Raw genomic sequence first — 25870 nt, forward strand, 5'->3', positions numbered from 1 at the left:
GATATTTCTTCACACCTCTTTCCCTTCCGGATGGATAATAATATGATTTGTTCTCTTGCACTTACGCATAAAGAAAAAAAAGTTTATTGTCTCCCCAGAAATTTCCAAAATAGCATGCAGGCTCTGTGCTTTACATTTTTTGTTAGGTTGAGAAATTTACAGTGCAACCCTAGACAGGTCTACTATTAAGACTGTTTTCATGGAAGACAATCTTGGTTATGAATGATCACCAAAGAAGACTCAGAAGTAAACGCCACTGAGTCCAATGAGGCTTGTTCCCATGTAACTGCGTACAAGATTTCAATCTCAAAGGGTTGCCCCCACCTTCCTGAAAAGTCATTTTCTTAATTGAAAGCTAGTGCTGTAGCAGCATGAGCATGAATTGAAAGACTATCTGTTCCTGTTCACAAGTGCTCAATACATCAGTATTGGATGTCTCTAATGCCATGGCTGTGATCATGTGAGTAGTTCACCAAAGAGCATGTGAATGTCCAGGATAATGGGCAGAATTCTATTCATACTAGCTGTCAAAATTTAATCTTCACTGGCTTTGAAACAAAGCCTCAGAGAGATTAATTCAGTGGATGGACTGAGTTCAGATTTCCAATATCAGGATGTTTAGGTGGGTGCAGCTATCCCGAGACTCCCTAACCCATTAGTTTAGCTCAATCTATTCACTCTCTCATTCACTCATGGCTTTCAAAGCCTTTTGCATTCAGGCTTCATCATTCCACCAGAAAGCTTTTGGTGACAGAAAATTTTAAGCACTCCGAGAGCTGAAAGGTATTTAAATGTTATAATGAATCCTTATAATTAGTTTTACTCTTTTTAATCAAGGATGCAAAACAGTATTTCTTGTTCTGGCTGAGATGTTGTGTGTGTAACTATAAATGGATCTGCTTGTGAAATTAGAAGTTAAACCTCTCTTGGAAATGTCTTGTTATAATGTTCTTCTGGTTAGTACACCATTATTAAGGCAGAAAAAGGAGGAAAACCTAAACAACAGCATTCAGGTAACTAATATGCCAGTCTGGTGCCAGGCTACAGAGACATCATTGCTAAATGTGAGAGTAAAAAAAGAGATAAAATGCCCCACTCCTAATAATAAGGGAGTATAAAATGAATTGGAAGCATGTAATTTTATGCCTTAAAGATGGGGAATCATCCTATTGTATGACATGAACACAAATATCTCTCATAGAGAACCCAACAAATGCAGGCTATTCATTTTTTAAAAAATAAATAAATAAAAACCCAAAATCGCTTGTTTCATTTTTAGAGTTGGTAGACACTCTATGGAGAACTTGCCTTAAAACATTCATTTTAACCAAAATGAATTTGTCATTTCTCTGCAACTGGTCTCCACCTCCAGATGAAAAATAATCTTGTTTTGATTTATGTATTTAATATTTCATACTGGAAATGTAAAACTACAGGGGTTATTTTATAGAGCTTGGGATCAAGAAATATGGGGGCAATTTATTATATTTATTATTTGCCTTTATAAAACTATAAATCAACATTATTGAAAATTAAATGTAGGTTAGACTGTAAGGGACCATTGAGGTATAACAATGTTTTACATATGACTTCCGAGGATATGATGAGAATCTGAATTATTCATGGGAGACCCTAGATATTCCTTCAACTTAATCAAATTAATAAAACAATTTCATTCCAAGACCTATTAGCACTCAGCAGGAGCAATGTAACAGGGATACATTTCTGGTTCATTTTCCATTTTTGTCTGCTGGAGACAAGAAAAGGAAAATACAATTATTCTACTTTTTTAAAACTCTAACTTTTATGATTATGGCTGTTGTTTGCTAACCTCTCTCCTATATTTGGGCTGCAGTTCTAAATACACTTACTGGGGATTTAGCCCTATTGAGCTAAACCTGCATAGAATTGCATTCCAGCTTAGTAAAAATAGATTTTGATGGTCCATTTACATGAAACACGACATCTGCCGTTATATACCAGAACTGGGACTTCCTAGCTATGGAAAAACCTGGCTTGTCCTATTTTTACTTGAGCACTAGAGGATCCATTGCTGGAACTCGTGAACCTTAGAGAGTTTCAAAATGAAAGTGTTTCCATTCTGCTGATCCACGTAATTTCTGTCTCAGGCTAGGGTTTAGTTAGCTTGCTAACATGTCTGAAATATAACAAGCTGCAAATAACATTTTGTGTTCTATACTCACCCTCCATTTCCAGACTTCCAGTGAAGCCATCTTTTGCTTAGAGTTGTTGCTCATACGAGGCTAGGAAATTATACTTGATTATTTCAGGAAAAGCACCTAGGTCTGTAAAAAATTAAGTTTAAAATGTGATGTGAAGGTGAGGGGTGGAAGAAGTAGGAAGTAATCAATCAGAAGATCACCATCAGGTACACAGAATTCTTTGATCTAAACTTTCCAAAACTGGTGTCTTCCAGATGTTTTCGATGACAGCTCCTATCCACTCAAGCTAGCATGGCCATATAGTCCAAAACATCTGGAGGGTACCTGGTCAACACAAGGTGTTTTGGCACTTTGAGCTGTTCTGTATAGGGGGGGAAATTCCATGCCCTCTGATACCACACAGATCTGGGGATACTCACACAGCTAGCATGGGATAATGGCTAGAATGTCCAGCTATGACTGGGAAAACCCAGCCTCAAATTCTCATTCAGCCACAAAGCTCTCTTGAGTGACTTTGAGCCACTCACCATCTCTCTACCCAAACACAGGGTTGTTGTGAAAATAAAATGAGCTGAGAAGGAGCTTGTATGCTGCCTTGGGATTTATGGTGGAAAGAGGGATAAAAGTCTAATATATAGGATGATAAATAAAGGGCAGACTTGAAGGTCACATTGTATACATTCATGTACCTGCATATGTGAAATAAGTGTAGGTTCCTATTAGTCAATATACCAATTGATATTTTTCTTTAGAATTGCTAACTGTCACTAGCTTGGAAAAAAGAGAGTAATTTAAATGAGGATTTTTCTGCTGGCCAGATCCATAAATTGTGTTTTTACTATTTTTTGTTGGGAGCCACCCAGAGTGGCTGGGGTAACCCAGATGGGTGGCATAATAATAATAATGATGATGATGATGATGATGATGATGATGATGATGATGCAATTTTTGGTGACACAGGGATGCTTGTCAGTTTCTCTCGAAGTCTGGTTCCAGCTGTATATCTCTCATCTGAACTCAGTTCAGTTCATAGCCTCAGTTTCATAGCATTTTCCTTCCCCCTCTTAGGACATGTACATCGAATGAGATTTGCAGTTCATGGGAAAAAATGTTTGGTAAACAAGTTCACAGACTGACCCTCGCATAGGAAGGAGTTCTAACATTGTTGCAGTTCAAGGGTAGCATGCTTGATTTGAGCTTTTGCAAAATGTTTATTGCATGCTTGTCTCACTTCTAACCTTTGGAAACCTAAATCAAATACCATTTTTGAGCTGCTGTCTGGCGCATGAAGAAAACTCTCCTTATTTTGACCCAGTATTACATTTGCAGAGATGAAAGCTTTCGTCGGAATTGCCAGCATCACCTCAATCTATTGGCTGCCTACAAAAATAGGCAAGAAAAGAAAAAGAAATGCAACGGTGTTCATACAATTCAAAGCCTCCCCTGCCAAAAGCATTATTCTAGGAAAGGCCCGGTTGATAAAGTTATATCACTTTAACGAAGTGCACTATAAGCAAGTAGACTTTAAGACACTGCCGATTTGCTCTCAGGCCAGGTTTAAGGTTCTTATGTGAATTTCCAAAGCCCAAAAGATATTGGGCTCAAAGTATCTTAAGGAGCACCTGGTCCCTTGATGGTCTACCTTGATCACTGAGATCCTCTGATGGGGCATATCTGGTGGGTTTCCACACCTCTGAGGTTTGGTTGGCCTTCACGAGGGATGAAGCCTTTAATAGGGTGGGCCGTGCTCTGTAGAAACTCCCAGAAGAGTTTCAGAAGAAGTCATCTCTGCCTTCCTTTCGATGCCTTCTGAAAACAGAATGGTTTAGACAGGTATTTGCAGTGCGATTCGTTGTTGTTTTTTAAGCTACCAGCATTTACTGATGCTTTTACTAATTTCATTATAATCTTGTATGCTGTAGATCACCTTGTTACACTTCCATGAAAGTGGATTATAAATACTTGAATAAACAAGTAAGAAAATAAGAAAAACCTTTCAAATCTTACTAGATGTGGTACCAATGCTGAGTTACTAGAAGCCAATTTCCTTGGCAGTTCATGACAAGCTCTTCCTTGGTCCCAGGGCTTTGTTTCAGCTGGAACTCATTGGAACTCAGTTCCGACATCTCTCAGGTGTGTGGCATTGCCATTATAAGACAACAAGGAAGGCGTTCGTGATGAGTTCTAGTATCTCCTTTTTTAGAAAAATAGCACTGCAGTTGGTCCCATTTCAGTGTTAGTTCCATAAACCTGGAACAATTTGTAAGGTGCAATATGTCATTGTGTTACAAATTTATTATAGCTCTGTTTCATTCTTGCTCTCATGGGCATATACAAGGGCAAGGCAAGAGGGACAACTCCCCACATCCTGGATGAACCTGTGGAGGTTCGGCAGAATCTGTCCCTTCTTTCAAATGTCTTTTGAAAACTCTATACTTTTGGGAGGCCTTCACAATATGATCACCCCCCGCCCCATTAACCAAAAAGTGTATACTGGTGTATTCTTTATTTATTATGTTTTTGAGATATTGGCAGAGTGCTTTACTGCATTTTATATGCTGTAAGATGCTTTGATATCTTTTAAGAAAAATGCAGTTTATAAATTTTCAGATAAAAAAGATCAGACCAAGTGGCTCACTAATCAACGGATTGTCAGTGGTCACTGATGAGGGGAGTTGTAGTCCAACAGCATTGGGAGGCCCACAGGTTCTCCAGCTCTGTTTTAGTTCAGTGTCCTGTTTACAGCAGTGTTCTGCAAGATGCCTCAGGGATGGTCAGGGAAAGGGAACAGTCCTTCCCTCTTGTTTGTCCCTCAAATTTCATGTTCAGTTGTATTTTGATTCTGGAAGTTCCATTTAGGTATCATGGCTGGTAGCTACTGATCTGTTCTCAGTAAATTTGATTAATTCCCTTTTAAAGCCAGCACACATTTTGTCATCTATGCTTTGTGCTTCAGAGTTGAACTCTCTTGTGCCATGTTTCAGTTGGTGCCAATGCAAAGCAGACTATTGTATTGAGTTCTATAGATTTTTTAAAATAAAAAAATTACTCTGTATGGCCCCTTATTTATTTATTTCAGGACTATAAAGTCATGTTTGGCACTCTCGCAAGGTGGCTTACAATCAATATCATAAAAAAATGAAAAGAGCAGCACAGAACGCACCCAATCCAACTATCCAAATAAAAACATCAAGCGTGATTTCCAGACACGTATGTCTACTCACAGGTAAGTCCTATTGAGTTCAATGGGGCTTACTCCCAATCAGTGGGGACGACATTAAAACAAAGAACAATAAGAATGAAAAATCCTGCCCAGCATCTAACTAAATGCTGAAATAAATATGTCTTCACAGTATGTATTTTAAATACTTATGCTCTGCTATATTGCTCTGTCAGAAAAGAATCACAGAATAAAATCACATTCGGGATTCACACAATCTCATTGTATTTAGTAAGGCTCCCTAGCCAAAGAAAACATATTCCAAGAGTAAAAGGAGAAAAGCCAAGGTTTTTAAGAGAATGATACATTCAGTTGCCTCGAAGGGAATCTTGCTTTCACACTCCCCTTCCTCTTGAGTTGTATAGGGCATCCCTAGCAGAAAGTCCTGCTAGGCATATATATTGTCTGAAGCCTTTAAGGTATGAGGGATGCTTGAACAGGAGGGAAAGAGGAGCCTCTCTGTTTTGTGTTCATTTAAATTCATTGCATGTTTACCAAGGTGAAAGGATTAGTGCCCTGGAGATCATTTGCTTTCATAAGCTTTAAACTAGAGCTGAAGAAGTTTCACGTCTTGATTCTTTTCCAACAGCTCTCTCTCCCACTCTCAGCAAGGCATAGAGAAGCAAGCCGAGACATATTGATTGCCAGCAGACTCTTCCAACAAAAATTGCCCTGTCTGATTCAGTTAAACTAGGAGGGAAGAGATAACTTCTGCCAGTTTTAGCCCATCTCTACTACCCATGCAGTGAGGCAGCAGAGCATTCCTGTTTGATAATCAACATGAGATTTCTGATACCAAGTAATGCCTAGGCCTCGGACCATATGCGGTGATAATTCAGATGGCTCCTTAACATTATGCATTTTGCATAAAACCTTGTGGGGAAATATTGATTCCCCGATGCTTCACACTGAAAGAAAAAAAGGGGAAATGTCTGAAAAGAAAAAAAGTAATGGAAGGTGTTCACAGTTACCGGTAGCACTAGCATTGGAAAGTTAATGATGTTAAAATTATTGCAGATCTGAAATTTAGGACTGGCGGGGCAACATTTCTCTTGATGGATGCCTTGCGGCTTCATAATGAAAGAAAAACGGAAATGTCAAAACAAAAATGGAACATAAGAAGAGCCTGCTGGATCAGGCCAATGACCCATCTAGTATAGCACCCTGTTCTCACAGTGGCCAACAAGATGCCTGTGGGAAACCAACAGGCAGGAACTGAACACAAGAGAACTATCCCCTATTCTGGCAACTAGTGTTCAGAAGCATTGCTGCCTCTGAATTTGGAGGCACAGTAATTGTGGGGTAGGGTTAACATCATCTTGAGCCAAATATAAAAGCAGCAGGAAGGTATTACATCAGAATCCTTGCAGACCTGAAATTCTGAGCTGTTGGAAGAGCTATTGGTGGCATATTTTTTAAAATAGGCAAAAGATAAGGCTGTATAGTAATTAATGGATGGAAAGTCCTAGGTCCTAGATAAAACTATGATACTTGGAAATGTCATTTATCCAGTAGTATGCCATGCTTGTTTCAGAAGCAAAACAATGGGTATATTCAAACAAAGCTAAATGCTTAACCCACATGGATTTTATATTGTTGCTTTACATTTTTAACCTACGGAAAGTTGCTTGTCCACTATGCACTTTGATACCGCTTAAGGTCATAACCAAATTTTGCATGGTGGTTCCCGAGGCCAATGTGAAGGTTTTCGTCTATGTTAGGACAACAGTTTGAATCAAGATGGTGGATTCGACCTTTCAAACTATGCTGATTTTAAAAAATCTCTTTGAATTATAAAGCGACACCTAGTAGAAGGCTGCTAAGGGACGCAGGTGGCGCTGTGGGTTAAAGCCTCAGCGCCTAGGGCTTGCCGATCGAAAGGTCGGCGGTTCGAATCCCTGCGGCGGGGTGCGCTCCCGCTGCTCGGTCCCAGCGCCTGCCAACCTAGCAGTTCGAAAGCACCTCCGGGTGCAAGTAGATAAATAGGGACCGCTTACCAGCGGGAAGGTAAACAGCGTTTCCGTGTGCGGCTCTGGCTCTGGCTCTGGCCAGAGCAGCAATGTCACGCTGGCCACGTGACCTGGAAGTGTCTCCAGACAGCGCTGGCCCCTGGCCTCTTAAGTGAGATGGGCGCACAACCCCAGAGTCTGTCAAGACTGGCCCGTACGGGCAGGGGTACCTTTACCTTTACCTTTAGTAGAAGGCTGCTAGTTGTTTGTAGCACATTTTATTGTAGTCTGTTTACCTCTTTGAGAATTTCTAAGGGGTAAAAATGTTTTTAATAAATAAATATATCAACAAACAATGAAATATACAAATCATCCACATAATATGCTTAATCTTGAACTCTTTACCTCATTGCCCAGGTTAAGACCGTGGTAAGTCTCTCTCTCTCTCTCTCTCTCTCTCTCTCTCTCTCTCTCTCTCTCTCGGCTCTTGTTGGAATTCTTTCCATTCCATTCCTTTACTTTTCTGTGTTTTGACAGGATGGTGGTGGTGATGGAAAATATGGAAATAGTGACCACATCTCTGTAAAAGAGGATGCCTGGTAGTACACCTTCCACCTCGAATGGGAAGGTATTTCAGATAGGAGTCAATTTCTTGGAACAGCATCCGTATTTCATTTCCAGTGACTCCCGATAAAGACCCAAGCCATTTAATTTCAGCTAGAATTTCATCGCATCATTACTGGCCTGTTAGGAGGGAGATGCATGCAGGGACAAGATTATTATAACTGTAAACAAAAATATATGAGAGCACCAGCAGGCACAGAAATCCACTGTGCTGTTTTCCCTGTAGAAAAAGCTAACTACTGCTTTTACTTATTTTGCTCAGCCAAGATGCTAGATGGGAATTTCACACAGACAATTATTTGCATCAGAATGCTGCAAACTGCCTTTAGATTGACTTGTGTTTTCCTTCCTCTGGAGCAGTTTCCCCTGAAATGCATGGGACAATGAGCCAGACAGTTTGCAAAACTGTGTTAGTGTAATTACCTGATCATTTAAGGGAACACTGACTCTCCAGGTGTTGTAAGGGCAACAGGCTATTTTTACTTCCTTGTTGAGTATAAAATGTCTTACCCTCCATTCGCCATAAGATCCCAGGGTGGGTTACAGCAACAGAAAATACAATTCTAAAAACAGAGAAAATCGTTACAATTATTAAATACATAAAACTGCTCCAAATGGAACAGAACAATATAAATATTTAGCACTGTTGAATATTCAAGTTCCCCTTTGTATTTTTCTTCACTGGAGTTGAAACTTCTCCCTGTAAATCATTAAACTGGGCCTTTGTGCCTTGTCCCACTCAAGGAGCCTGAAACAAAAGGCACATGGTTTGCCCCATTCATCTTAATGGGGTGTTAATGGTTTCAAAGGCTAGCCGTGACCATTTAAATGGGGATGCTATTAATCAACCAGCTAAAATACCAACACTCAGCCTGAGGTCCCGGAATTTAATTGCCTGGGGCAGTTGGGTCCAATTTGGGATTGTGAGTGAAGGTTTCTTTTTAAAAAGCACTTGGAAAAGAAAGGAGCCAAAAATCTTATCAGATAGGAAGCAGAACAACTTGAGCAAAATTAAGAGGCCAGGAGTAGAAAAGAGCTATATATTGAAGGAGCTTTTCAAATGGTGTGTTCTTTCACAGCCACAAATAAGTTGGTCTGCATGAAATGAATAACGCAGCGGTGGTGTCATTTTTATCACCACTGCAGTAACCTGCAAAATTAATATTTTTCAGAACTGGTCTCGTGTGTCCAGTGAACAGGAAGCTCTTTGAATAAATTCCCATCCCTTTCAGAATTAACAGGAAGATTTTAACAGGCATTCTCTCCTAGGGCTTGTTCCGACATCACCCGAATGACACAGGAGCCAGTCTTTTGCAGCTCCTTCTGAAGTTGCATCAAAAGTCATTTGGGAAGTGGAAAGTTTGAAGAGGAACCTACACAGAGGATGCCTCATCAACAAGAACATCAATTCAAAAGGAATTTAGAGGAATAAAGAACATGAAGCAGACTTGCAATATAGAACAGAAACTGAAGGCACAGTGCCTGAGAGCTGACGCAGAGATTTCCTGGTGCAACAAGCAAGGAAGACCAATATGCCACAAGAAGAGGCACTTCTTATTGCTGTTTCATTAGTTCTCATGAAATTGGGGCAAAGTCTGCATGCAAAGTCTCTTGCATTTAACCACACTGAATCAACTATTGATGGCTTCCTGAAGGATAGGCTAGCCTCCAAAATCTACTCTTTCTCTCTTCCCTTGGCCTGGAGAAGGCCTGATGCAGGCCAGTGTTAAGAAGCCTGCCCATGTACAAAACCCCGCTCAGTAGTTTTGTTGAATTATAGGTGCCTGTGTGGGAAAGGGTCCTGCTGCTATGGCTGTCAGGATAAGCCTTAAAGATCACAGAGATGTTTGTTAACATATATTCACCAGACACATTTCTACTGTCTGCAGTTAGAACTGCCAAGCTAAAACCCACAATATCTTTATAACAACTCTGCTGCCAGAAGAAGAAGAAGAAGAGGAGGAGGAGGAGGAGGTAGCTTGAAGTCCTGCTCTGGTCCCCCTCATCACCCTCTTCTGCTGCCTGCAATATGGAAAAAAGAGTCCTGCTTGCTTCAACAGTAGGAGATGCAAGCAGACATGAGTCACATCCACACCAGATGTTTAAAGCACATCCAACATGCATTGCTTTCCCCAAAGATTCCTGGGAACTGGGGTTTACTCTTTGCAGAGCCACAGGTCTGAGCACCCTTAGCTTCCCCCCAAAGAATCCTGGGAACTGTAGTTAGCTATGTGCTTTAAATGTATAGGGTGGATTTGACCAGACCCCCCAGTGCACTCAGGCTACTGATGGGGTCCCAGCTCCCTGGCAGGGTCTCCTGGTACACTGGGACCTCCATGCTTGGGAGCTATGAGTATCCATTTGAAATTTCCCACAATGCCCTGGACCACCCTAATGACAATCATGCCAAAGATTTCTGGGAACTTTAAATAGTGGCTGATAGTCATGTGCTAGTTGCCCCAGGTAAGCCCATGGCATTGAAGTGTACTGAGTTATGAGAGGCTTCAGATGGGCACCTTGCCAAGGGCCTTCTCAAACCAAGAGCTGGCCTTGGGAGATGTTGTTGTTGAAAGGGTTCATCTCAGGAGGAACATAGGAGGATGGAACAGTTAAAAGGACAAGCAGGATATTAACTGCTGTGCGGTAACCGTTACTTGCTACTTTTACTTTTACTAGGAGAAACAGCAGCTGCTATCTGAGGTGCTCACCTCACTTTGCCTAATGGTAGGGTTGGCCCTTGCTACTCCTTTCATATAGAAAAATAACACTTCCTAAAAGTTCATGCATGTTCTTAATTAGGATAATTAGAATTGGATATTTAAATATACAAACATATAGATGTGTTGTTGATTTGCAGGAGGTGTGAGCTTCTTCCTTCCAACAAACTTACAACTAGAAGTTCACACATCTGGGAAGAGTTCCTGTATTGCAGTTATTGTTGGGCAAATCTGTCAAATTTAGTTTCTCAATTCTCCACATTTCCATATCAGTTTGTGATTTTAAAAAACCAAAGCCATGAAAAATCATTAGCATTTCAACTCTTAATAGATTCAACTCTTAATAGAGACATATTTGTACTGGATCTTGCCTAATATACACATTTTTGCAAAGGCATTTCCCCTAATAAATTTAAATGTTATTTTTTGCATTTTTGTGCCCACTTTGTTGTAGTATATGCAGTGCTTTTTTCTGGGGGTACGCATACCCCTAAACATTTTGCGAATCTAAGTCTGGCCTCATTGAAGGGCAGTATTTCAATATGAGTAGGAAAATTAGAGTACCCCTAAACATTTTTTAAAGAAAAAAAGGACTGAGTATATGTATTTCTGCACACATTACTTGTCTGGAGAAGTGTACTGTACTGCGAAATTCAGAGAAGAGCAAATCTGAAAACATAGCAGTGTTACAGCTAACATATTGCTTTGGAAAGGGCAAATTGAATAACTTTGGCTTTAAACAGAAACTGAATAGAAATCCCCGCCCCATTCCTAATTCCAGTGCAGAGAAATAATGTGCTGTATTTTGTTTCTTAGTTCTCTCTGTTAGATACAAGAAATTACATTGCTAAAATATCTGTTGAAGCAAACTCCACTTTATGAAAACACATGCCATAATAAATTTAGCCTTTGAGATTTGACACTTTGCTGTTGCTAAATAATATGGCAGAAACACTGGACCTTCTTCACTGTCTTGTGTATCTTACAGTATGTGCAATGTATTTGGTGCAACACTTCAGAAGTAAAAACGTATATTTTATTAAGAATTGCTGCTAGTTTTGATATCAATCAGGGAAGGCTTTTTGACATAATACTTCTGTAGTTATTTGTCAAGATACCCATGTAGCTTAAAAAGCAAAAAACCTCCAAGACCTTCTTGAAGGAAGGTGATTAAAGGATTGACTATAAATTTTCCAAGTGCTTTTTAAAAGGGTCCCAAATGGGACATTTTGCAAATTCACATTTTAAATTATTCACCTGTATTTTTCCAGTGCTTTGGAACTTGCTCTTTCAGCTAACTATACCTCTGCTTGTCAATATCCTTCTCTTTTTAGTGTGCAATTCCACAGTCTCCTTATGTGCAGACATTGATTTTTCTGTAAATTCCAACCTTAGGTTGCATCTTATAAAATAAATCCTTTAATCTTCCCATTTTCTAATAATGTTTCTCCATTTCCAGTGTTGATTTACATAACCCTGTTTCAGATTCCCAAAGGCAGACCTAGGAGCCAGGATGCTTCTCCTTCAAACAACTTACAGATTTAAATTTTCCCTACCCCACTTCCTCCATCCCAAATTCAAAACTTCCCACATGGCCAGGCTAGCTGGAAGATGTCATTTTCCCAGACTTACAAGTATGACATCTCAAGACTGGAGGGTCAGTTCCTGAGCCTGTCTCTCATGACAGCATATCTAATAATAATAATAATAATAATAATAATAATAATAATTTATTATTTATACCCCGCCCATCTGGCTGGGTCTCCCCAGCCACTCTGGGCGGCTTACATAAAAACCAAAAATACAGTAAAATATCACACGTTAAAAACTTCCCTGAACAGGGCTGCCTTAAGATGTCTTCTGAAAGTCAGGTAGTTGTTTATCACTTTGACATCTGCTGAAAGGGCGTTCCACAGGGTGGGCGCCACTACCGAGAAGGCCCTCTGCCTGGTTCCCTGTAGCTTTGCTTCTCTCAATGAGGGAACCACCAGAAGGCCCTCAGCGCTGGACCTCAGCGTCTGGGCAGAATGATGGGGGTGGAGACGCTCCTTCAGGTATACTGGACCGAGGCCGTTTAGGGCTTTAAAGGTCAGCACCAACACTTTGAATTGTGCTCGGAAACATACTGGGAGCCAATGTAGGTCTTTCAAGACCGGTGTTATATGGTCTCGGCGGCCGCTCCCAGTCACCAGTCTAGCTGACACATTCTGGATTAGTTGTAGTTTCCGAGTCACCTTCAAAGGTAGCCCCACGTAGAGTGCATTGCAGTAGTCCAAGCGGGAGATAACCAGAGCATGCACCACTCTGGCGAGACAGTCCGCAGGCAGATAGGGTCTCAGCCTACGTACCAGATGGAGCTGGTAAACAGCTGCCCTGGACACAGATTTGACCTGTGCTTCCATGGACAGCTGTGAGTCCAAAATGACTCCCCATTTGTGCAAAGTCAACCAATCACAATGAACCATTAGGCAACTATGCATTTAACATAAGATCATCACTCAGTAAGTGTAACAGTACACTGACAAGTCAGCAACTAGCATTTCCTTTCTTGAGACTATTTCACCAGATGAAAGTTGAAGGGAAACATCACAGTAAATTCAATTCTAAAAAGTAAATGAAGATGAGTAGAGGATATTGGTTCATGTGATTATTGAGAGGTGGCCTAAAACACCCAAACCAATTTCAAATCCACACCATTTTTACATTTCCTGACGCACATGTTATTTGTTTGTTTTTAGATAACTTCCAAAAATGGCACGTCTTTGCCGATGTTCCATGAAGCCGAGTTTTATTTGGTTTCAGTTTCTTGTGTGACAATCTCTGCAAGGCTCAACATCCTAAACCAGAGTTTTGGTAGTCGCTGGTTTCAGAGACAAGACAAAAAGCTTCAGTTGAAAAATCTAGATAGGACTGGCTAGCAGCAAGCATTTAAACTATGTCCAGCTATAAAAACGATGTTATTGAAACACAATACACACAGATACACAACTGGATATTTCTTTTTTTTTTTGAGAGAGAGAAACCCAATATTTTATTACGGAAAAACTGCAACAAAGTCTTCAAGAAGGGCACCAATGTTCTGGAAGTATAAAACCCCAAAGATATACATCTTTCAGGGTGAATGTCTCAAAGCAGTCTTATTGATGAAGTTGAGCAAGCCAGTTCTGGTCCCCTCAAACTCTGGCAGCTGGATGGAAGCGACACTCAACCACTCGGGCAGGGAATACCAGGATGCCCAGGCTCCTCTGGTATGAGTTGCTAAGGCAATAAGCTCCGCTTGGCTATCCTTCCTTCCTTATCAATGGCAAAATTATAGTTGCGGGGGTTGTCTAGGCACTCCTCAATCCGCTCATCTATATTTTCAGGGGTGATGAAGTTCTTAGCTTCTTCCTGCAACTGGAGCACCTCTTTCTCCTTCTCCTTGAGAATTTCTTCCATATAGGTAGCCCGATTCTGGGCTCCTTGCCGTCGGCGTTCTTGATCAGCTGCTTCTTCCTTCCGGAGGCGCTCCTCCCTCCGTTCCCGTAGACGTCTGTTCTCTGCGTCATTCCAGGCCATCAGCTCTTGATGCTCCTTGTTTGCAGCCTCCTCTCTCTGCTTCCAGACTTCCCCATACTTCTCTGCATAATGTTTCCGCAGCACCTCTTCTTTGAACTCGCCTCTGAGGGCGGTCATGACCCGCCTATAGCGCTCGTAGCGGCCCAGCACCACCAGCAGCTCGGCCGGGTCGACGGGTGGTGGCACCTTGATCCTGCCGGCTTTGGATTTGGCCGGGGGGTCGTGGCAGGTCTTGCGGCCCCGCGAGGGCGCGGCCAGGAGCGGCGCCAGGCTCCGGCCCAGAAGGCCGCCCTGGCCAGAGAAGGGGACCAGCCCGCGAAGCATCCCGGCGGCCGCGGCAGTTCTCAACTGGATATTTCTGTAGAAATCAAGTTTAAGAATCTGGCTTTTTAAAAAGTCAAGCAGTTTGTGCTATTTTTGTCTTTGGTCCCAGTACTCAGATATTAAATACAATCATTCTGTGTCAGCTTGTTTTATGATTTTTAGCTTTTCCCTAAAAGCACACACACACCAAACTCACTGCCTGTTTGTAATTTGAAGTGAAAAGCCATCAATTACACAGGCATGCACCCTTTGTAACTAGCACAGTATGTGTATGTTTTGTTGTGCTTGGGTTTTGGTAGCCAAGTATGAAATTTATTGTAACTCTTTTAAACTCTTCTAGGAGTATCTGGCAATGATTGTTCGCTCAGCAGAAAGGAAAATCTGTCTGTGCATCATCCCAAGCAACTAGTTACATAGGAACAATGGAAACTGTCTTATACTGAGCCAGACCATTGGTCCATTTAGCTATTGTCTATGTTGACTGGCAACGGCTCTGCAGGGTTTCAGACAGGGGCCTCTCCCAAGTCTACCTGTAGATGCTGGAGACTGGACCTGAATATTAGGAGGCAGATGCTTTCCTAATGAGCTACAGCCTCTCACCAAAACTCTACTGTTGGCAGAGTAGCTAAATTGCGGCTAGGAAGCCAAATCATGTGCAATACCGTGCATGGGCTTAGTTTTTCTTAGCTGATTATTACAGCTTCATCCTTCAACATTCAAACAGTGGCTTTCTCTCTTTCCAGTACTTGCACTGAGCCTTCTGTATATTAACCAGCTAGGCAGTTCCTTTCCACAATCTCCTTCCAGCAGACTGCTCCTTATTGCTTCTTTGGGAGAACATCAACTTCTGTACTTCTTTCTGTCACATACATTCACACAGAAATATCAGCACTCCTCTCCTCTATTGCGTTTAGAGAGAGAGAGAGAATAACTGTATTTTTCGCTCTATAAGATGCACCAGACCACAAGACGTGCCTAGTTTTTGGACGAGGAAAACAAGAAAAAAAATATTCTGAATCTCAGAAGCCAGAACAGCAAGAGGGATCGCTGCGCACTGAAAGCAGCGATCCCTCTTGCTGTTCTGGCTTCTGGGATAGCTGCGCAGCCTGCATTCGCACCATAAGACGCACACACATTTCCCCTTACTTTTTAGGAGGGAAAAAGTGAGTCTTATAGAGCAAAAAATACAGTATCTAACACTGTCTCTTCTTCAGTGTTCATGGAGATGCAGCCATTGCAGTCAAGTCACTTGCACACAAAACAAAATGGAGAATGTAATAAGATACCTCCCATGTGACCAGAGTTACTGGGGAACATTCCAGAATTAAACACGCGGCAATGCATTTAAGCATTCCCAGTTTCAGTAAATTAAATCACTATACTTAATATTTGTTGTTGTTGTTTAGTCGTTTAGTCGTGTCCGACTCTTCGTGACCCCATGGACCAGAGCATGCCAGATACTCCTGTCTTCCACGGCCTCCCGCAGTTTGGTCAAACTCATGTTCGTAGCTTTGAGAACACTGTCCAGCCATCTCGTCCTCTGTCGTCCCCTTCTCCTTGTGCTCTCAATCTTTCCCAACATCAGGGTATTTTCCAGGGAGTCTTCTCTCCTCATGAGGTGGCCAAAGTATTGGAGCCTCAGCTTCACGATCTGTCCTTCCAGTGAGCACTCAGGGGGGCTGATTTCCTTCAGAATGGATACGTTTGATCTTCTTGCAGTCCATGGGACTCTCAAGAGTCTCCTCCAGCACCAGAATTCAAAAGCATCAATTCTTTGGCGATCAGCCGTCTTTATGGTCCAGCTCTCAATTCCATACATCACTACTGGGAAAACCATAGCTTTAACTATACGGATCTTTGTTGGCAAGGTGATGTCTCTGCTTTCTAAGATGCTGTCTAGGTTTGTCATTGCTTTTCTCCCAAGAAGCAGGCGTCTTTTAATTTCGTGACTGCTGTCGCTATCTGCAGTGATCATAGAGCCCAAGAAAGTAAAATCTCTCTTAATATTTACTTCTGGTAAATCCCAAGTAATTATCCTTATATTAAGACATATTTGAGCCCTATAGAGGTGTGCAAGGGCCAAGGAAATCCATATTTTATAAGCAGGCCAAATCATACAAAGCAAATGCATTTGAGAAGATAGAGTTTAATGCACATGAGATCCAATGATGTTTTTAGATTCTGCACATCAGTTTCAACCCAGACTTCCCCTTTATTAGCAACTTTCAGACGAGCCCTTGCTCGTTTTACTGTCCTAAATAGTGCTTGCTAGCACAGCACCATGATTGCAGTGGGAAGTATATCTTAATAACACAGGCCTGAGTTCAGCATAGGTGATGCATGGCACTATGTCCATTCTGTCCGAATTACAAAACGAAATAAACATGGAAGTTAATCTGAAGAACATAACTCCTCTATCCATAACAACAACAACAAACCATTTACCCTGCAAGGATGTGATAGAACCTGTTTTCAAATTTCTCCGTTAATGGCAGTTGACATACGAATTCCCAAATGCTGCAATGAAGTAAGCTCCATTGAATTTTACTTTTGTGTAAACATGGGCACGAGTTAGATTAAATTAAAGGCTATGGAAAGGTCTGCCAACAGGCTGACATAATGTGCAAGAACATTCCTTTTGTGATTTATAATAAGCATAGTTAGAATGATCCATGATTTCTTTCTTAAAAATCTTTCATCATTCCAAGTGAGCTGATGTCTTCCTTGTCCACCATGTTACTAAACACCAAATAAGGCAGATGTCTGCCTCATCTTGGAGAAGACAAGAAACTGGTGTTTTAGATTATGTGAAGATTAACCTTAAATCTCCATGTGCTTGTCCAGAGTTTAGCATTCAAAGCAGATGTGGGCTGGGGTTGTGTGTGTTTTTTTAAGTAAAAGGAAACTCCTTTCAGTTGGAGAGTTCAGAATGGTTGAACTATCCATCAAGAAAAATATGTATTTTGTAGAACAAAGGTTCAATTTCTTTTAGCCTGTCTATGCAAAGTCCTGTTTTTGTGTGTTTGTGATGTCATTCAGCTTCCCCATTTCTGACCCATGAACCTCTGATTAATTCCTCAGAAATATCTCCTGGGCTGCTACCATCTCTACTTAGAATGAAAGATTGCAACAACATATGCCTAGCAGAAGAGAAGCCACACATGTTATCCACCAAAGCCAAATCTTCATATGTCTCCAAGTTTCTGGGAATTTGTCTTAATGGCATGTACCCCTCTTAGGAATTTTTACTCATTAATAATAATAATAATAATAATAATAAAATTTATTTATACCCCACCCTCCCCAGCCAAGGCCGGGCTCAGGGCAGCTAACAAGCAATAATAAAAACAAGTTGAATCAATACAACTTAAAAACAAGCTTAAAATACAACATTAAAACATTGAAACATTAAAATTAAAATGCAGCCTCATCACAGGAGCAGAAAGGAAAAAAGAAAGAGGGGGAGGGAATCAAATTGACTCCAAGCCAAAGGCCAGGTGGAACAACTCTGTCTTACAGTCCCTGCGGAAAGAAATCCTGCGGGGCCCTGGTCTCAAGAGATAGAGCGTTCCACCAGGCTGGAGCCAGTGTTAAAAAGGCCCTGGCCCTGGTTGAGGATAATATGACTTCCTTAGGGCACCTCTAGGGTGTTGCTATTTATGGACCTTAAGGTCCTCCGTGGGGCATACCGGGAGATTAATTATTAAGAATAGGGAGATTCATTAATAAGAATGGGGCCATACTCTGGTTTTTTGGTGAAGTGTTTCTACTAGGAATAACAGAAAATCAAATCCTGAAGGAAAGGAAGGAACTGTTTATGTATGCAACAACAGCAGCCCAGATGTTACTAGCCCAAAAGTGGAAGCAAGATAAGACACCAATAATAGAAGAATGGCTATTGAAAATGACGGACTATGCAGAAATGGCAAAACTAGCAGAAAAGCTCAGAGACAATGACATTGAGAAATTTTAAAAAAAGAATGGGAGACATTTATTGTACATAAATGTTTTGTACATTTATTGTATATGTACAAAAATATTGTAAACAAGTAGAAACATTGGCAGGCTTTGACTAAACACTTGCAAGCAGTTAAAATAAGATAAAAATTACGGAAGGAAATTTGAACTGAAACAATAAAAACTGATGGTATGTAATTAAGATAAAATAACATGGATAAGAAAAAAGAGGTTTAAGTACAATTATGCAGAAAATATATATATTCAATGAACCAGGGAAGAAATAGAGGGAAGTCAGGAGGTTAAAGATAACCTCCAAAAAGATTTTTTTATTTTTTTATTTAGTTCTTATATTCCATGATTGATATTTTTTATTTCTCATTCTCCCCCCCCCCTTTTTTGATGGAAAAGAATTGTTGAATTTGAAATTGTAAAACCAATAAAAGTTATTTACAGAAAAAAAGAAGAAAAGGGATTCTTTCTAAGAATGAGAACTTGCCTATGAACACTCACTGTGTATAGTGGGAGCAGGGGAGAGCCATTTTTTTAAAAATCAGATATACTACATTCTAGTCCATGTTGCTTGCTTTACTGATGTAGGAAATACAGAAACCACTTTAAGTGTCACTTGTAAGAGTGGCCTTTGTCTTTAACAGTCATGTTCTTTTTGGAGCTACATTGAACCTGTCAAGTTAAAAGGTTGCTAAAAGGAGAAAAATATGAATCTTTCTTGGCAACAGGATGGAACTGTTACAACTAACAAACACCATCAGTGACCTGAGAAGGGCCGTTGGGGGAGGAAACCCTGGTAAATAGTGATTTAATCTGTCCTATATTATCAACTGTTTCAGGTGATGGGAATGGTCAGGTGAGGAGGAGTAGTTTATTGTAAAAAAACAAAACCACAACTTTTTAATATACTGTTGCACACCAACCCAATCTCCGAGTGGTGCAAGATTCCAGGTGTTTCAGGCACTTACCCAGAATTCAATTTTCTTGGAATGAGTGGCAGCAGAGACTGTAGTGTCTTTAGGATTTATATAGTTTATTTACACATGTATACAGCCTGAGCCTATGATGGAGGGGCTCACAGCATATTAGTTTTCCCAAGCCATAGCTTTGGATTCAAACAGAAATCAAGCATGTTTCTCCTTCTCAGGCTCCTGCCTTCTACCTGATTCTCATCCAGCGCTTCTCTCACTTCTGACTCTTCTCCTTCTCACCAAAAACCAGGTGAGAGAGGAGCCTCCACACTCTTGTCCTCTGACACAAATCCACTTCTGATGTTAGTGAATGTTATCTTGTGAATGGTAGTACCTTCCATAGAGATGTTCCATATGTTACTCTCCTATTGTTCAGATCTTTGCATGCTCCAGGTCCGAATTCTCCAGAATTAAGTGCCTTCTTCATTTGTCTGACATTAGGTTGCAGTTCTGTGCTCACTTAAATGGTTCCAACTCAATGCGAATGACCTTTGAGTCAATATATGTAGGATTGGGCTGTAAAGTCAGGCTATGGCAACCTTGCATGATAGCTTCCTAGCCCATGTTTTTACTCTTCTCCAGGAAAAGATGCACACTAAAACAAAACAGAATGAAAATCAGGAGACCATTATCAAGAGGACTTCTGCAGCAGCCGTTGACATAATCGTTCCTGAGCCCTCTCCTGCATTGTGGAATCTCTTCGGTTCCATTGTATACTCCAGAGCTTTGGGCGAGGAAACAAGTTGGGAGATGGCTAGAATATGAGTGGCGGAAAACTGCAGTTGAACGCAATCAATCACTGGTGAGGGCTCTTCATCAAGCTTACCTAGTGGCAGTGAAGGCTGCAAAGAAGGCATACTTGCCTGGCACCTTCATAACATATCTTTAGGTGTCAGGCAAAAAACATTCCTCTTCTCCAAGGCCTTTGCGTGGAGGTATTGTTTTTATTTGTTATTATGAAATGTATTTTTGTTTTCATATTATAAACTGCCCTGTGGTCGTCAACTGAAGGACATTAGAGAAATTCTATTATTATGATTATGATTAATACAACTTGCATTTTAAATGTTACATTAGATTATCCTTGAATCTGCTGAGAGTTGCAACAAAAATAAATAAATCCAGAATCATTTTTGGAAGAGGCCTGCTTTGAAGGATAGCTGCTTTTGCCAGGAATCTGGTATTTGATGTCAAAATGTGCAGCCTTTGGCAACATGGCACAAGTTCAGTTAATTTTTATTGTAAAAGACAGGTAGAAGGAAAGCTTAGACCAAACTGTTCTTGCCATATCATGATTTTATTTAGCATTGTTAAGTGTGTGGAATGTGGTATTCTTTTAAAATAATAATAATACCAGAACAACATAAAGCACTATCTACAAAGTTTATACATACTTCAATAGCTTATGTCCAGCAAAGCAAGCCAAACATTTTCTCTCCAATGTCCTTCCACAGCTGCTATAATGAACAAATCACATACTCTTGCTGCATATTCATATGGCGAAGAATACAAGATGTATTCTTTTTAATACTCTTTATTTTAGGAATAATGGAATAGATTAGCAAATAAATGTTAAGGAAAGAATTCGGGCACAACAAATATCTCTCTGCTGTAATCAGTAAAATACTATTGAAGAGAATCTGACAGGTTTTTGGATTAGCCAAATTGGGGAGGGGGGAGCCCCACTACTGTGGAATTCCTTTCTTGTGGAAAACTATCCCACGTTGCAAATTGAAGTGTCTGCTGCAAGCAGCATAAAACATTTCCTGAGGTCTGGTTTTCAGAGAGGGTATCTTTAATCTATTTTATTTAGTGATTTGAAATATTTATACCCCTTCTCTCAGTCATAATTTCTGAGGTAGCTATTAGTTGTCTGTACCTGCTTTATGCTGCGCTTTAGAGAGATTTTTCAAATGCCTCACATTCAAGAAATGGGTTCAGAAAAATGGGAAGAATCAGCTGGCTTGTGCCAGAGTGGCTGACCAAAAAATGAGCATCCCAATTCTGATCCCCTGGATGTTGGAGGGTATGCTACAGTTCAGAGTCCAACTCAAGCATCCTGACAGATAACCATGCAACATCTGCTCCCAGACAAAACATCACTGATGAACACATTTTACTGCTTCCCTGTAATATCCATTGATACCCACCCATTGATTCCATTCTTGCCCTATTGCAACCAGGCCTCTTTCCCCAGTGAGAAGCTCCAGGTATGTAATTCTAAGCTATCCTTCCCATTGATTGGTGGTTTCAGAGTTTCAGGGGGCCTGTGTGACTGAGAATCACCACACATAACATAACATCAGGTTTAGGCCTAGGCGATCATTCAACTATGGCAAGGCCAAGTGTCCACCCAGCTTTTTCAGATGTTGGCAATGGACACACTTCAAAAGATTTTAGAGAATCATTTTGTGAATGATTATTGTGATTAACAAAAGTGTACTTTTAAAAGTCTTCTCTTACATTTGCACCAGAATAGAGGGTGGAAATGTCCTCCTCGTTCCATGGCAAGTCTATAAATGATCTGCTTATAACTTCCATGTGGTGAGCAAAGTCTCAATCTATCTACCCATAGTTTGCAGTCTCTAGTCAACCTCACTTAACTAGCTTGTCCATCCTAGGTTGATAAGGAACCAGGAATGGATGTTGTATGTGTGGTTCTGCACAACAGAACCAAGCTGTGCACACACTTCCCATTGTTCAGTTGGGAAGTGCAGTTGCAACTCAGAACAGGTAATCCGTCAAGGTTTGGCAGTGCTTATTACCAGTATGGGGAACAAGAAACTGAACACAGTCACCTTCCTCTCATGTGATTGGACCTTTTAGAGCTGACAGTATGAATGAATTGTTTGGGCTGACGCATGTAGGAAGATAGCATGCCAACATGGCCAATATTTGCAGCACCAGAGTAGAGAGTGTGATTTTCTAAAAAGTATGGATTTGTTCCCACATGCAGTTATGTGTGTGAAATTCCCACTGCAATAAATGAGAATAAGAGTGTGTAATTGTATCAAGGACCCTTGCGGCGGCAGCAACAGCAGTGCCTAGGAGATACCTCCTGCTGTGATTTAAATTCTTTTGGCCAAAGATTCAACTTAGATGCTAATAACAAAATCTAAATTAGCAACGACTTTTGAAGTAAGCAGAAACTTGACGTCAGCTGTAAATCTGAAATGACTGTTTACCTGACTCATCTCAAGATCACGATCTTTAAATCAGAATGGGCTCCTTCCATCAAGTCATTACAAATATGCTTCGTACCTTAATAAGAACAAGTAAATAAATTCCCTCTTCATTATTGAGGCATTCTCTGAACATGGTAATTCCCTTCAGGAGCAATATCAATGCTAATACAGCATTAATAAAGATAAAGACATAAAACAATGTTGTGATAAATTTTCTCTTCCTAGTCACCGAGGTACTATTTTCCCCGAAAATTATCTCAAGACAGTTTAATGCTTTCTTTTGCTATGGTTGCAGAATTAGGGCACATTGCTAAGAAGACCTCTATTACATCCATTAATGAGATTTATAAGAACATTAATAGGTAAATCCAAAGCCCTACTCTATCAACAATAATGCAGATTAATGAAACACCCAACTCCTTGCAATGCAGAACTATAAATATTCACAGTTGCTCTCTCTTCTCTGAGACATATGGGTGTTTTTGAACAGACACGGCTGCTGTCAGTCCAGCATGCCTATGGCAGCGGTTCTCAAGCTGTGGGTCCCCAGATGTAGTTGGACTACAACTCCCATCATCCCTGAGCTCTGGCCTTGCTAGCTAGGTGTGATGGGAGTTGTAGTTCAACAACATCTGGGGACCCACAGGTTGAGAAAGGCTGGCCTATGGCATTGCCTGCTTGTGTAAAGATCCAACCAATGCCACCTTTCCTTCTACTTCTGCTGGTGTAGCATAGTGGCTAAGGATGTCATGTAAGTCCTCAGCAGGGTCCTCCCATGAAATTTTGCCACATGAGGAAAAGGACAGGATGGTTCTCCTCACCCTCAGTTCTAAGCTCTGCAAATCGGCAGTTGAAGTAGGTCATGGAGTTGAATTACCAGGAAACCTGGGAGGAATGACAGGCTGTAGTAGTGGCTTCTACTAGTTGCAGGAAAGAGTGTTCCTGTGCTGAAGTCCTGCTTGCGGGTTTCCCATAGCCATTTGGTTGGCCACTGTGAGAATAGGATGCTGGACTAGATAGGCTATGAGACAGATCTAGCAGGCCCTTGTTAGGTTCCCACTACCATCTCCTCACAGCATGAGGCTCCTGAGGCAATTGCTACACTCTGCTTAATATACAGGTTGGCCCCCACTTCAGAGCTCAAATCACCTGTGAGCTTTCTGGGAAGTTTTATGCAAGCCATTATCTCAGCATCTCTCTCTATATCTTCAACATGCCGCTAATAATATTGGCCAACCATTTGTAGTGTTGTAAATGTTACTGAGGTAGGGCATGTTAAGTGCTTTGACGACTTGAAGTGTGCTACTGAAATGTTCCGCTATTACTTTTTTATTATGCTACATTTAAAACTGTGGTATTTTAAGCAACTTTGGGATTAAAGCCAACACCAGCAATGTTATAAAAGTGGTCTGCTAGAAATGAAGGGACTCCCCCCCCCCACCACATAGGACGGGGAAAGCTTTCCCCAAATGTTTTCATTAACTGGATCGAAAGGATTCATGGGGATTCCTTATCACAGGGGGATGGGAAAAAAAATCCTGGATGTAAAACCTCAGTGTTAGAATTTTATTAATTTAGAGCTAGTTTACACAAAGTACTATGAAGGCTGCTTGAGAGAAGTAGCATGTGAAGGTCAGTCCACGCAACTAACCGACCAAACAACGTCGGGTATCATTGTAGCATCTCAAAGAGACCTCACTTTGCTAGTTGACCCCCCCTCCCCAAATTGGGTCTTAACGAATGAGCTCCATTTCTTCTATTACTGTTGGAGTAGATAATGGATCTTAATAACTTAATAATTTACTTGGACCTTGGTGTTTTTATAACACAATCCTGTAGGTCGCTACACAAAAGTAAGTCCTATTTGGTTCAATGGACCTTACTTTCAGCAAGTAGGATTGTAGCCTCAGGATAAGTAAAAAAAAGTATTAGTGAAGATTCTTCCTGTTCCACTAATTTCCTTGTGCGTACAGTTGTACCTTGGAAGTAAAACGGAATCTGTTTCAGATGTCCTTTTGACTTCCAAAACATTTGGAAAACAAGGTGTGGTTTCTGATTGGCTGCAGGAAGCTCCTGCGGCCAATCGGAAGCCACATCAGCCATGCCGGACATTCGGGTTCCAAAGAATGTTTGCAAACCGGAACACTCTGGTGTTTGGGAGCCAAAACGTTTGAGTCACAAGGTATTTGACTTCTGAGGTACGACTGTATTACTAAAGTGGGGGCATAATGAGGAAATATACTGAGAGTCCAAATGTGGGGAGACTGGGGAGGAGACTTCAGAGACCCCTAACCTTGCAAGAAAACACCAAGGGTTTGAAATCCTTCTTTTGAACTTCCTCCTCATGATATTCATTCATACATCAGTTTAAGACACTTTTATTTTTGTAGATCCTCAGAGCAAAGGGAGTAGGAAATGGCCCTATTTGTATAAAATGATTTCTGTCCCACTGATGGATACTTTGATCTTTAAATGCTGTTATTTTAATTAATTGTAAATTGTGGTTTTAATTCTGTTTGCATGCTGTGTGTTTTGAATGCTCTTAGCTGCCCTTGGCTCTATATGAGGAAAGGCAGCTGCAATTCCCAGAGTTCCCTGGGAAGAAGTTGGTTGTTAAACCATTCTATGAATTATAGGGCCAATGAGATGGGACTGAGGACACCTCAGTCCCCCAAAAGTATGTGGAGAAGGGGCTGAGCCCTCCATCTTGAGGGGACCCACCGGGCCTCCCCGTGCTGGCGGAGGACCCCATTGGGTCTTGCGGCCTCCTCCCAATGCATGTGATGTCATATGTGTGTGTCACACATGTGACGTCATGTGCACATGATGAGTGCCCCAATGTTGGGTGGAACTTGGTGCTTCTGCTATGAACTGTTAGCTCTGTGAGAGGAATAGGGGGGTCTCCCAACAGCTGTCAGCACCTACAACACGTTACAGCTCCCAGAATTGCTTTGGAGAAGCCATGACTGTTTAAAGTGGTATCATAATGCTTTAAATGTATGGTGTGAATGTAGCCTAAAACTCGCCTTTTAAATTCTACTTTTGCTCAATGTAAATGCAGATACAATTAAATTAGAATTTATTACTGATTCTTTGCAGACTTCTATAATTCCTTGGTCATTGGAAGCATGCAAACAGCAAACGGCTTTATATTTTATATCTAATATTTT

General features: G+C 40.9%; 1 protein-coding gene and 1 pseudogene across 2 annotated transcripts in view; one reads left to right on the plus strand and one right to left on the minus strand.

Moving 5' to 3' along the window:
- Nucleotides 1-25870, plus strand: part of LOC307226668 (general transcription factor II-I repeat domain-containing protein 2-like) — a 662775-nt gene that overhangs the window by 537232 nt on the left and 99673 nt on the right. The window lies entirely within an intron of this gene.
- LOC307227119 (small ribosomal subunit protein mS26 pseudogene) lies at nt 13709-14578 on the minus strand (annotated as a pseudogene). The gene has a single exon. The product of its transcript is annotated as a small ribosomal subunit protein mS26 pseudogene (transcript).

The sequence above is a fragment of the Podarcis cretensis genome, assembly GCF_951804945.1.
Source record: "Podarcis cretensis genome assembly, chromosome: 11".
NCBI lineage: Eukaryota > Metazoa > Chordata > Lepidosauria > Squamata > Lacertidae > Podarcis > Podarcis cretensis.